We start from the raw sequence: 13,595 nt of genomic DNA, 5'->3' as shown, positions 1-13,595 counted from the left end.
TCACCTATCCCAATTAAAAAAACAAAACAAAACAAAACAAAAAAACCTCCATTTTTAAGGACTAGTTAAATGTATCTATGAAGCAGCAGCAGCAAGGCATTTTACAGATGGGCTACTGACAGTGTATCAAAATGCTACTAAGGAAAATACAGCAGCAAATAGTCTAATAAAGAGCACATTATTCCACATGGAATCCCAAATTATTTTTATCTCTAGTTCCTTAAATTCTTGGAAGACTAGAAATGAACAAGTGTATATATAAATGAGGCTGGGGAGAAAGAAACTCTATATGGTATAGTGTTCATTTTTTAAATAACCCAAGATAATATGATGTTTACAGAGAAATCGAACTATATCTAAATTTTTGAAGCACGTACAACTAAAATGCTAGCAAAACTTTGGTGTTTATCCAAAACACAACATTGCAGTTTTAAGTGAAAAAGAAATAGGCATGGTTTGTCAAGTTTCTATGATGCTCACGCCACCCTCTCCCTATTCCCTGTTCCTTTTATCAGGTGATCTGAAGACTACCTGGTTTAAAATATTTGGTAATTCAGTGCAGAAAATTAAGGTCACAGAAAAAGTACAACAACTTTTAATACACTATTAATACTAATCATTAAAAATTATTGCACAGTCTTATGCATTTACCCTAAAACATTTTCTGAAAGTAAACGAATTATATAAAAGACAAATAACCCTTTAAAATGTGAATGGCCTTTACTACCTCGATCTTCTATCTTTTTTTGTCTTTTCAGTATTTTTGTCCATTGTTTTTTCATTATCTCCCCTGCACTTTGGGCAATACCATTTCCCCTTTGGTTTATATGTAAGTGAAACACATGAAAAGTGAAACTTTTTTTGGACACTGTTCATTGTCACATCCTATCATTTCCCCATAAGACGCTTGGTTACATAAACAGTATTAGGTTCATTGGGATCTATTGCAAACTCAACAGGTGAAGCTTCCCTTTCCTGCTTGGCCTTGGAGCGTTTCTTTTTCTTGACTGATTTGGATTTCTTTTCTTTAGGTGGCTGATCATCACAGTCTTCAATCCCAGTCGTCATGTGACATAAATCACGGCTTTCACTGGTTCGCTGTCTGCGGGATCTTCTCGAAGATCTTTCTGGTTGGCAGGAATCCATCTTTGCTTTATCTGAGGCTCTTTCACTTTCGGCAGAATACTGGAAACACTGTGAGTGTAACTCCATTTGTCTGGCCCGGTTTTCCACCAATTCAAGCATTTGTGTGACAATCTGAATTTTTTCATGCTCTCTGCTTTCTGGTTTGAATCATCTTTTTTCTTATATTTTTCATAGACATCATCAATTTCCTTTAATGTTTCTTGATATTTGTTGTCCAGCTCTCGCAGAACAGACACGTTCCTCTGCATGTCGTGGGGCAGCGACTCCACACTCTGGAGGTAGCCCTGCACGCAGCAGGCGAGCAGCCGGCTCGGCTCCCGGGTGAGGAGCGCGGCCGACGACGAGCACAGCTGCTGCTGCTGCTGCTGCTGCTGCCATCCTGCCGCCGCCGCCGCCGCCGCGTCCAGCAGCCCCGCTAGCAGCAGCCCCGGCCGCCGCCGCCCGGCACCGCGGGGACCCCGGCCGCCGCTCCAGAGGGCACAGCCGAGTCCCGCGATCTTCACTCCCCCCAGGAGAAGCCCTCACTGCCCGCCCCCGCGGTAACAAGCCCAGGAGCGGGGCGAGGCCAGGGCCCCCTCCTTTCTCCTCTCTCTCCCCAGGACGAGAGCAACGCGGGGATCCCCCCGGCGGAGCTGGCGCGGGGGTCCCGGGCGTTGACACTTCCTGGTCCCTTCCGAGTCCCCAGATGCTACCGAGGCTGTCTCGTGGCTCGGATCCCCATCAACTTTTTCCTTTTAAACATTTGTCTTTTGGTGTCTTCTTGTGAGGGTGTTGCCTGCATAGCAGCTTTACAGCATTCCAAAGGAAAATGGACAAGTTAATCATTCACAATTCTAGGCTAAAAGAGCAGACACTATTGATTAGAAAGCTTATGAATTCACAGTTCTTAATAATTTTCTTTTAGTACATCAACCAGCAGGGTAAAATGTTGTACATTTGAATTTTCTTATGTGTACTGATATATCCCAGAATAATTTTTATATAGTCAGTTTGCTGCTATTTGACCTGATTTTATTATTGAGTCAATCATAAAATTGAATATTAACATTTTCACCCTCCAATAATGTAAATATTTCTCAAATAAAATAGCTACACTTCTTAAAAAGTACATATTTAAATATAAATTGATAAATTTGATAATATATTGGGAAAAACAGAGTACAAAAAAGCCATATACAGTATAGGTTAAATTAGAAAGAATGTTAGAAATCAAATAATTAACTATTTGATAATTTAGAAAACAGAAACTAGAAATTTATTGAAATCCATGTAACTAGTCAGAATACCAGGTTATGTGAAAATTCTATGTAATACACAAAAGGATTAAGAATGTAAAAGATTAATGAATTATAAATCATTTCGATTCAAATTAGGAATGTATAGAATTATCTTAAAATTTGTAAATTTGTAAAATCTGTATCATTTCTAAAATATTGTGAAAAACTCATTTTCTTACTTTGAATCCTCTTAACACTAACTTACAAAATTAGAATTCCCAGTGAAAAAAATAAGGATCTCCTATCATAATTCATTATATCAAAATACCAAGCATTAAAATAAATATCCAGTAAAATATAAATGACTTAAAATAAAGCAGTGCCATGTATCATGACTAAAATAGTTTATCTATGTTGAATTTCAGTAATTTATGATATAAGATCAGTTTAACATTGGGCTGCTATGAGAATTTCCTCCCTGGATTCTATTAAACTTCTATTTAGCAATTATTTTATTTGTATATCCACTTGACAAAAAGCTTTAAAAATAATTTTAAGAAACATTCTTGGATGTATGGAATTTTCGGGATGCTACATTCACATATAGTCTTATGTTTAGGAATGTGATATGTGAAAGGTTTTGGAGCATGTCCTAAAAAAAAGTAGTTAGTCTCTAGTTCTCTAATAATAAATAGAGGCTTATATGAGACAGATTCATAAAAACTAGCAATACTATCTGGAAAAATTCATATGAACTTTTGACCCTTAATAGTATACATTTTAGAGTTGTGTCAAACCTACTTAGCATTAAGGTTTATGACAACAATAATTTTTTGGAAACCTTTCATGAAGGAAAGGAGCTCACAGTTTAATTGAAATAAATCCAAAACTTATCTGCATATCCTTTCACTGTGAGTTTTCTGGTTTATGACTAAAGGAAAAAAAAAATTAAAAGGAAGATTACACTGCCATTGATTTATTCATCTGTGCTTCCAGCATTTATTGGAGGCTTATTCTGTGCTGGATTCTGTGAATGAGTAGATTATGAGAGATGAATTAGATGTGTTGCTTTAATCAAGAAGTTCATAGTTAGTGCAGACAGACATTTCACTAGTGAATTATAACAAATCAGGGTGAGAGAAATTACTAGGTATATCATGAGAATTAGAAAATATGGATCACTGTGTCCATTATAATGATGCAATTAAATTACAATTATAATGGATCTATTACATGACAGATATTGTGCTAAGAACCTTAGGTGGATTGTTTAACCATAAAGTTCAGATTTTGAAATAATTCGTCAAAATTAAGCTCAGTTTAGAGATGAAGAAGTGCCAGCAGAGCTTCAAATAGGATAGATATGTTACCCAAGTTACATCACTTAGCAAATGTTGGAACTGATTAGAATCCAGGAGTTTGACTCCACAGCTGACACTATTAACCAATGTGTTATCCTTCCTCCTTCTTTAAACATTCTTTCTCTTTCAAACTGTGTTAGCATTTATTTCATTTTTTCTTCTGGTTCTGTGGCTCCTAATTTTTCCATTCACATTGTAATCTAGTCCATGTATGTCTGAACTCTGCATGTTGGAACTTCAGGGCTTTAGTTCCAGGCTTCCTTTTCTTTTTATTCTTTATTCTCTTCCTGTTGATATCAGGAATCATAGAGTAATAGCAACCCAACTCATATCTCTTGGCTTAACCTATACATACAGCTCCCTATTTCATATATCCAACTTTGATATCCCATCAGCATATCAAACTTAAATGGTCCAAAACTTGTGATATCCCTCACAAAAGTGCTATATCTCCTGCTAGCCCTTATTAAGTGATGGCATTTTGATTATCAATGTTGCTTGTAGAATAAAAAACAAAATAGCTTCTGGATTAATTGCACTCAGTGTTTAGTCACCATTCCTGTGGAGTGAGTTACTACAATAGTGCATTGTGGGAGCAGAGATTCAGGGCATAACAGAAAATTTCAGAAAATGGTCCCTCTATAACTTGCACAGAATCAAGTGTCCAGAAAGGGCAAATAACCTCTTTGTCACACAACACCAAAAGCCCAAAAGAGAAGAGGAAGAAGTACCATCGTGTCCAGTCTTCTGGTGGTTAAAAACTGCTCTGGACTGGGGTTGAGAGATGGCAGCTTTGCATGCCCTGCTTCACTCTGGAGAAGAGAGACCAATCTATATCTTTTAGTGTGGTCTTATCCACTTTGGAGGGAGGAGGTCCTGCCACTGAAGATTCCTGTTCTGATAAGCATCTGGGGCTGCTTGCTCCTGGTTTCTAGGTTTAAGGCCTGACTAGGCCTTTTCATTAAATTTAACATCTCCCCCACTTTGTGGAATGGCAAACAGTAGAAATGGTGGTGGGGTTATCAGAAGGCCAGGGGATGGTCTTGTAGAAAGGAGCCTAAAGTTGCAGGGAGAGGAAGCAAAATTTTTCTAGTGTACCACTATGGATAGTAGTGAGTGGTATCACTCTCATTTCAACTCCTTGATTCCTGGCTATGGGAGAAATAGCACAATAGAGTGGACACTGATTTAGAGCATACACAACCACCTTGAGAACACTGTCCCAGCCCTGCAAGGTATTGCCACAATGTTGGCACTGTAACTGAGTCTTTCAAAAGGCTATCCCACCATTCTGTCAACCCAGCCACTTCAGGGTGATGAGAGCATAAGACTAGTGAATTCCAAAGGCCCATGACCATTCCCACACTTCACTTACTGTGAAGTGGGTTCCTTCATCAGAAGCAATGCTGTGTGGAATATCACGATGTTGGGTAAGACATTCGATAAACTCATTGATGGTAGTTTTGGCAGAAGCATTGTGTGCAGAGAAGGCAAACCCATATCCAGAGAATGTATATTTCAGTTAGAACAAATCACTGCCCCTTCCATGACGGAAGAGTTCCAAGGTTATCAATCAGGTAGCAGGCTGATCACCTTGGGTAATGTAAACATCAATTTTATTTAGTTCTAAAATTTTGTGATATGATAGTATTTGAAAATTCAAGTGCCAAAAGTAATGGCACTTTAAGGTCAATGACAAGTTTAAATATGAATACAGTGATAAATATGAAAGTGGAGATCTTTAGGGAAAATAAAATTGCAGATTGCATTTTTAACTTAAATCATGTATCACTTAATTTAGAAAGTCGCATTCTGGGATTAGGCAGCTTTACCAATTCGTATGTGCTAATAAATTAAGCACCATTTTAAAAATAGCCTGAAAATCAGTGGTAACTTATGCTGAAGTGATTACAATAAAAATGCATTTCCATACATATCATTTTTTTTTCTTATCACTCAAATCCTCTGAAAAATATACTAAGCACACTTTGTAAGATTCATTATTTTTAGTCTGTCAATATGTTATTGGCTCTTATTAAAATACATTGTTACAAGGATATGTATTTTTGTTTTAAGGATGTTAAAATTTTGCAAATTTAAGAGTTAATATACCCTTTAATTACCAGACTTATTAACAGTAAGGGTGTATATATTAGAGAAAGTTTGTATTAATTGCATATATTATCCATATATTTATATAAATTATCCTTTCTTCAATAGCAAGAGACTTGTATAATTGATCAAACTGAGTTAAGAAAGGACTGCTAAGGATACAGCTTTTTCTTATATAGAGCTCATTACAAGAACAGAAATGGGAAATATTTTTAAGTGTAGGAATTGATATTTTATAGTCTAAAAATATCCCTGAACTCTTTTGAGATGAACTTTGTAGTTGATCTGGCTTTTTTCCACTTAACATACTGTTTGTGACGTCCATCATATACATTATGTATCAATAGTTATTTCCATTTTATTGTATGCCAAAAATCATGGAACTGGACCTCTGAAATAGGTGGATTTTGTGGCATGAAAATTATATATTAAAATCTATATTAAAATCTATTGAAACATACAATTTGTCTTCAAAACTCTTCATAAACATCTAGAGAGGAGAAAGAAAAGTATTCCATTCAATAGCATTAACTTTTGCTGTGCTTAAAGATTTTTAATCTCTTCATCTTAAGCAATAGCTTAGCATGTTTTTAAGACCTGGGTCTCTACTCTCCTTCCTACCCACCAACTCAAGCCCCTCATCCCTTCCCCTGCACTCTACCTATAAGGTAACAGTAACATACAGAGGTGGGTCTCCACAATAGCACTGTTAATGCACCTTATTAAGGTTTGGTTCTTCTCGTGTTTTCTTAGATTTGTAATTAAGGACCCATTTCTGCCCCTACACACATAACATTTATGTCAATGAGCAGGGAATCAGATACAAGGGAAATATTGTGGAGTCACAAAATAACCATTACAGTAGTGGGAGTAAGATTCTCCTAAAGGTGCTAAACACTATGGTCTTTATCAATATTTGTAACGTAAATGGCCCTGTTTTATTTCTGGAAAAACACAATGCTTCACTTGGAAAATAAAATACAATATCGTATAAATAATATTTTACCTTAATAAACAATCAAATTAGCTTTTATTTTTTGTTGTTGATTTCTATCTCTAACAGGATGAGTTTTATAAAGTGTCTTTTTAAATATTTATTTTTAAGTGAAGCAATATTTTCTTTGTGGATAATTAAATAACTGTTTTTCACAAGTGGTTTATTTACATGGGAAAATGTGTGCATTCTTCTAAAATTCTGTCTTTTAAATTGAGTTATTACACAACATCTGTCTCTATATAATTTTTTTCTTCTAGAATCTAAATAATAGATGTGAAAATTTCCCTCCATAATTGTACTTTATCAAGTTTTTCTTGCATTTTTGAATAGCCTTTTATGTTTAAGTGCTATATTACTAACAAATTTTTAATGAACTATGTCCTTTCATGAAATATTTTAGAGATAATTTAGTACTTTTAATTCCAGACTAATAGTGGGCTTTTCCAGCACTTATTACTCTCTTATTTAAAAAATAAACTTTTGTAACATTAAAAAAAACTAAGACATGGACACACACAAGCTGCTGAGGAATTATTTTTCATCGTTGTCTTTCTTATTTTGAATTCCTTGTTCTGTTTTATTTTTTGTTTGTTCAGACAGTTTTCTCAAATAGATTCTTCAGATTTGGTAGTGGATGATAAACATTGAACCCCAGCATGTCCTAAATATCTTCCTTTAACCAGTATTTATGAATGCTATCTTATCTGAATATAGAATCCTAGGCTATGGTCCATTTCTTTCATAGGAGATAGATTCCCCCCACACCAAATCCCCTCCACCATTTCTAACTACATTTTGCAGATTAAAATGATCATCTGAGTCACTTCCTTTCAAGTAACATATTAGATCCCTTCTCCCCCCCTCTCTCCACTTTGGAAATTTGGAATCACTTTTTTTTACTACTGGATATTGCAAATTTTAATATGATATGTGTGTCATTTACTAATAATTCAGCATGGAGGTTGAGTTTCTGTGTGTCCCTTTTACTACAATTTTGAGTGTTTGGAAGTGTAGAAACTGAGTCTTAAAGAGCTCAGTTAAATCATCTAATACATACTACAATATGATGGACCTCATAAAAAATATGTTAAGTAAACTGTAGAGCAGAGATTTGAACTCTGACAGCTGATTTCAGAACAAGTGATCATTCCTCTTATATGGTGCTTCAGAGGTTATGAATAAAATGAAATCATGTGCTCAGGTATCTTTTCCAGGTATTAAAGAAGAGGCATAATAAAGAGTAAACAAAATGTGGTATATACATATGATGGAATACTATCCAGCTTCAAGAAGAAATGAACTTGGAATGCATATGACAGCATGGATGAACCTTGAGGACATTAAGTTGAGTGAAATAGATGCAAAAAGATGAATGTCGTATGGTCTCACTGAAATGAACTAAATATGAAGAACAAACACATGGAGTTAAAACTTAGAGTGCAGGTTACTAGAAGACAATGTAGGTTGAAAAGGGAGAGCTGATGCTGACTGTATATAGAATGTACAACAAGGTAGATTGTAAATGTATGGAAATGGATAGAGTTGATATTAATACATTATAGTAAGTATAACCAACACTGCTGATTTATAAATGTGATGTGGCTGAAAGGGGTAGTCTAGGGAGGTTGATGTCAATTGAAAGACCAGCTAGAGGATAATCTAGGGACTGTATAATACAGTGATTTTGGTAATGGATGAGGATTGTGGTTAATAGTACAAATACAAGAATGTTCTTTTATTACAAGACGTTAAGAGTATGGTGATACATGGGAAGACTATAGTTAACAACAATATTTTAACAGCAAAAACAAAAAAGTTACTATATCAATGCTAAAGGTCAACAATGGGTGTAAGGGGTTATGGGACTCTACATTTGGAGTAGTGAAAATGTTTTAAAATGGACTAAGGTGATGACAGCACAATTACATGATGAAATTGAAAGTCCCTGAGTGTACAGTGTACACTATGCATGGATTGTACAAGGCAGGAGATTGTATAACACAGTGAGCCCTGTGGTGGATGAGGGACTGTGGTTAACAGTACAAATATAAGAAAATTCTCTCAGGAATTATAACAAATATACTAGACTAATACATGATGTTAATAATAGGATGGTTTGTGAGAAAAATACACCAAATATAAGCTATGGGCTACAGACAACAGTAATACTATGATGCTATTCTTTCATCGTTTGTAACAAATATGTCACAACAATGTAAGCTGTTGGTAGTGGGGCAATGTATGGGAATCCTGTATGGTATACACGATTTTTCTGTAAGCTCACAACTTCTTTAAAAATAATATAAAAGAATAGGTATAATTATGATCACTGGTCTGACCCCCTGCACCATTCTTCTTTCTCATTTAGGCATAGTTGAGTTTGTCTTTATTTATTTTCTAGGTGGTTCCCTCAAGTAAAATAAAATATTCCACATGTGGTGTTAGGAAATTTGAGGCCACCTGGACTAGAAACAGCCTTATTCTACCTCTTACTAATCTAAGCACTGGCTGTTTTATCAGTGCTGACCCAAAATGGGATTAAAATGGGTTGAAAATTTCACACCTGCTGCTGTTCACACTTACTACTGCTCAAGCTGTACTAGGGTACCTGGCTTTAACTGGTTCAATCTCATTTTGTTGAATTCAAGCATTTGACAGTTCTTTGAATGATGAAAGTCAAGGGCATATTCATTATCATCTCTTGAATCATGTTAGTTGTGAATTTGTACAGACTTTCTCCTAAACTTTTAGACAAATCATTGATACAATAAGCAGACAGCAAGCCTGAGAACAGAGTTCTGCCATCTGTCCTTCTAGTAGTCATCAATTAAGCAATCAAACAGAAACTCAGGTAAAGTTATTAGTTAAATTATAAACATACCAATATCCAACTGGGCAATTTTTCCATCTTATCCACAAGAATATCAGGTTTTCCCTTCTGGAAAAATCTTTCTGAAATCCAGATAAATTTGGTTGGCTTAAAAAAAGTGAAAGGAATCTACCTGCAGGAAATTAAAAGTGAAAAAGATACGGAAACTATAAGAAAAATAGTTAAGTTTCATCAATCCAATAGAAATTCCAGACAGGAAAAATTATGAAAGATAAACTAACATAAAAAGTCAGAAACCATCAATTGAAACCTCACTCCGAATTTTTAGTGAGAGTAATAATATTTGGAAATTTCAAAACACCTAACAAGAACATGCTTAAAGCTTAAAGAAATAATAGATGTTATCTAGAAGAAACAGAATTCATAATAAACATGTCTTATAAGCAAAAATGTACAATAAAAGACAATTGGCAGAGATTCAGAAAGATCTAAATAATTTAAAAATTTGCTCTGGTTCATCAACAGGAAGGCTCAATATCATAAAGATACTTATTTTCCATAAACTGATCTGGAGATTCAAGATAATGCCAATAAAAATCTAAACAGGTTTGTGAAAGAACTTGCTAAATTGATTTAAAATACATATGCAAGATCAAAGGCCAAGAAAAAATAAGAGAATGAGAATGATGAAGAAAAAGATTAGGGTAAAAGGTCTTGATTAGATGTCAAAGCTTATTGTAAATCTACAGTAATTAAGAGTATGATGGGAAGTGGACTTGGCCCAATGGATAGGGCAACTGTCTACCACATGGGAGGTCTGTGGTTCAAACCCCAGGCCTCCTTGACCCGTGTGGAGCTGGCCCATGCGCAGTGCTGATGCGCACAAGGAGTGCCGTGCATGCAGGGGTGTCCCCCGTGTAGGGGAGCCCCATGCACAAGGAGTGTGCCTGTAAGGAGAGCCGCTCAGTGTGAAGGAAAGTTCAGCCTGCCCGGAATGGCGTCGTACACACAGAGAGCTGAAGCAGCAAGATGACCTAACAAAAGGAGACACAGATTCCCATGCCACTGACAACAACAGAAGCGGACAAAAGAAGAACACACAGCAAATGGACACAGAGAACAGACAACTGGGGGGGGGGGAGGGGGGGTAAGGGGAGAGAAATAAATAAAAACAAATCCTAAAAAAAAAAGAGTATGATATTATAACACTGGTTATAAAATTATTTACTTATGATGCAGAATAGAGAACTTGGTTTAATAGCCACTTTATATATATATTTATATATATATGATATATGAGAGAGGTGTGGTTACAAATAACTGGAGAAATGGGTTTTCCATAATTTCTAAAAGGAAATTTTATTTTTACCAAACATAAATCAATTAAATAATTATTAAATATATTTATATATATATTATGCACAATATTAAAGTTTTTAAAATAAAATGTAATATATTTTCTATTCCTTAAAGAAGCATTTCTCAAATAAGACTCAATAAGCATTAGTGATGAAAAAGTTTAATAGCTTTGAGTTTAGTACAAGAGAAAAAAAATATGTCCACTAAGAATATCTTAAAGAAAAGAAATGTTTATCAATTGCAATGAATGTACCACATTAGTGAAAGAGGTTGCTAATGTGAGAAAATGTGGGAGGTGTGGGCAGCAGGGCATATGGGAATCCTCTATATATTCTCTGTAACATTTATGTAATCTCAGTATCTTTTAAAAAATAAAGAAAATGAAAAGAAAGAAAAAGGAAGGGAGGGAGGAAGGAAGGGAGGGAGGGAGGAAGGAAGGAAGGAAGGGAGGGAGGGAGGGAGGGAGGAAGGAAGGAAGGAAGGAAGGAAGGAAGGAAGGAAGGAAGGAAGGAAGGAAGGAAGGAAGGAAGGAAGGAAGGAAGGAAGGAAGGAAGGAAGGAAAAACTCAAGTCATAGGCAGTCATCTCACGGAGCTGCGATTTGGGCGTTTGGGTTCCGGTTCCTTTCCGGTTCCTGAACTGAGGAGGAGGATTCACGGTCTTACAGGATAATGGTATTGTCGATGATGAAAAGGAAAAAGCGGAGGAGGATTGACCTGAATCGGTCCCCATTGAAATGAAGAATAGCGAGGAGGAAGAAAAGTCTGGCCCAGCACCAAGATCCCAGTCAGAATTTTTTTCCCCTTGATCATCTGTATTAGTGTCAACAAACAGCTACAGACATATTACTTTGAGAATTCAAAATATAACTGTGAAATTCAAATACGCAGAAAGGCAAGAGGAAAAAGCATTATGTGGGTGGCACTTCTGAGGAGTAAATTACCAAAACATTCTACCTTTATGAGTTATGGATATCGCGGGGTATTTAGGTGCTGGGAAGACAACACTTCTGAATTTCGTTTTGGCAGAGCACCTAGTAAAAGAGTGACTGTTATTTTTGAATGGGGTAGGAAGTGCCATAGAAAAATCCTTAGCTGTCAGCCAGGGTGGAGAACTCTACAAAGAATGGCTAGAACTTGGAAATGGTTAGCTATGCTGCTTCCTAAAGGACAGTGGACTTAGAGCTATTAAGAATTTGATGCAGAAGAAGGAAAATACTGTTAGAAACCTCTGACTTAGCAGATCCTGGTGCTATGGCTTCTATGTTTTGGGCTGATAACTCAGTTAGGGAGTGTTATTTATCTTTATGGGGTCATAACTGATGTGGGCTCAAATATGGCTTAAAACATCTATCAGAAGAAAAAGCTGATAACTATCAATGAAGCTACTAGGCAGGTCTGCTTTGGCAGATATCATTATCAACAAAACAGACTTGGTTTCAGAAGAGGATTTAAACAAATTAAGAACAATCATTAGATCAATAAATGGATTAGGAAAAATTTTAGAATCACAAAGGTCAAGAGTTGATCTCTCTACTGTGTTAGATCTACATGCCTTTAACAGTCTCTCTGGAATAAGTTTGCAGGAAAAAACTTTAACGTGTGTCACCAACACAACCTCCTTGATCAGTATGTTGTTACAATCACATCTGAAGTGCCAGGAAAAGCAAAGGAAGAAAGTTTAAATGTATTTATTCAGAATTTACTGTGGGAAAAGATTCTTGAGAAAAAAGGACAATCACAGCAGGGAGGTCATACGACTAAAGGGGCTGATGCCAAAGACAAACCACAGCAAGTGATTGTCCGAGGTATCTAGGAGCTATATGATCTGGGGGAGACTTCCGTGAGTTGGAAAGATGACACTGAGAGGACAAATAGATTGGCCCTTACTGGCAGGAATTTAGATAAGGATATCCTTACACAACTATTTATAGCTACTGTGACAGAAACAGAAAACCAGTGGACAATACATTTCAAAGAAGACTGAGTTTGTAACAGTAGAAGTGTATCTTATCAAAAGGACTGAATGATCAAAAAAGGAATAAATTTCCTGCTGGGTGTAGTTTAGGTATCTAGTGCTTTGCATTATTTCTGTTTTGAATGCCAACGTATTATTTTAGGTATTTATTTTTTAGAATACATAAAATACAGTAAGTCACTCCTGTAACACCTGACATTCATACAGTGGAATATCCTCTGAAGTAATTTTTTCTTTTTGGAGGCAGGTGTTTCACAAAAATTATTGTCTGGAATCAGCTTTAGAGTACATATTTTCTGACTTTGTTATCTATAGAAGTTATTTATAATAATGATAATAAAACTTACTTCAACATTGTCTTTTTTTCCTTAGAATTTCAGCTGATTGCATAAATGTAACAATAATATTGTTATTGAAGTTAAAAAAATGATCCAATTTTTGTTAAAGGAAATGAAAGTTTGTGTGGCTAGAGACTTGTAAGTGGAGGAAATCTAAGTCAAAAAGTTATTTAAATCATTTGTTTTTGGTCAATGCTAAACCTTACTGGGCGTTAGTGTAATGAAGTTTCGGTCATTCATTTTGCAATATATTTTGGAG

General features: G+C 35.7%; 2 pseudogenes; one reads left to right on the top strand and one right to left on the bottom strand.

The window, feature by feature from the left end:
- Window positions 1-355: 355 nt before the first annotated feature.
- On the bottom strand, window positions 356-1,531 carry LOC101435307 (inhibitor of growth protein 2 pseudogene; annotated as a pseudogene).
- A 3,616-nt stretch (window positions 1,532-5,147) lies between these two features.
- LOC101435730 (putative COBW domain-containing protein 7) lies at window positions 5,148-13,382 on the top strand (annotated as a pseudogene).
- The last annotated feature ends 213 nt before the right edge of the window (window positions 13,383-13,595 follow it).

Source organism: Dasypus novemcinctus, chromosome 13 (assembly GCF_030445035.2).
Source record: "Dasypus novemcinctus isolate mDasNov1 chromosome 13, mDasNov1.1.hap2, whole genome shotgun sequence".
In the NCBI taxonomy this organism is placed as follows: domain Eukaryota; kingdom Metazoa; phylum Chordata; class Mammalia; order Cingulata; family Dasypodidae; genus Dasypus; species Dasypus novemcinctus.
The sequence above is the reverse complement of the archived record's forward strand: the minus strand, read 5'-3'. Positions and strand labels throughout refer to the sequence as shown.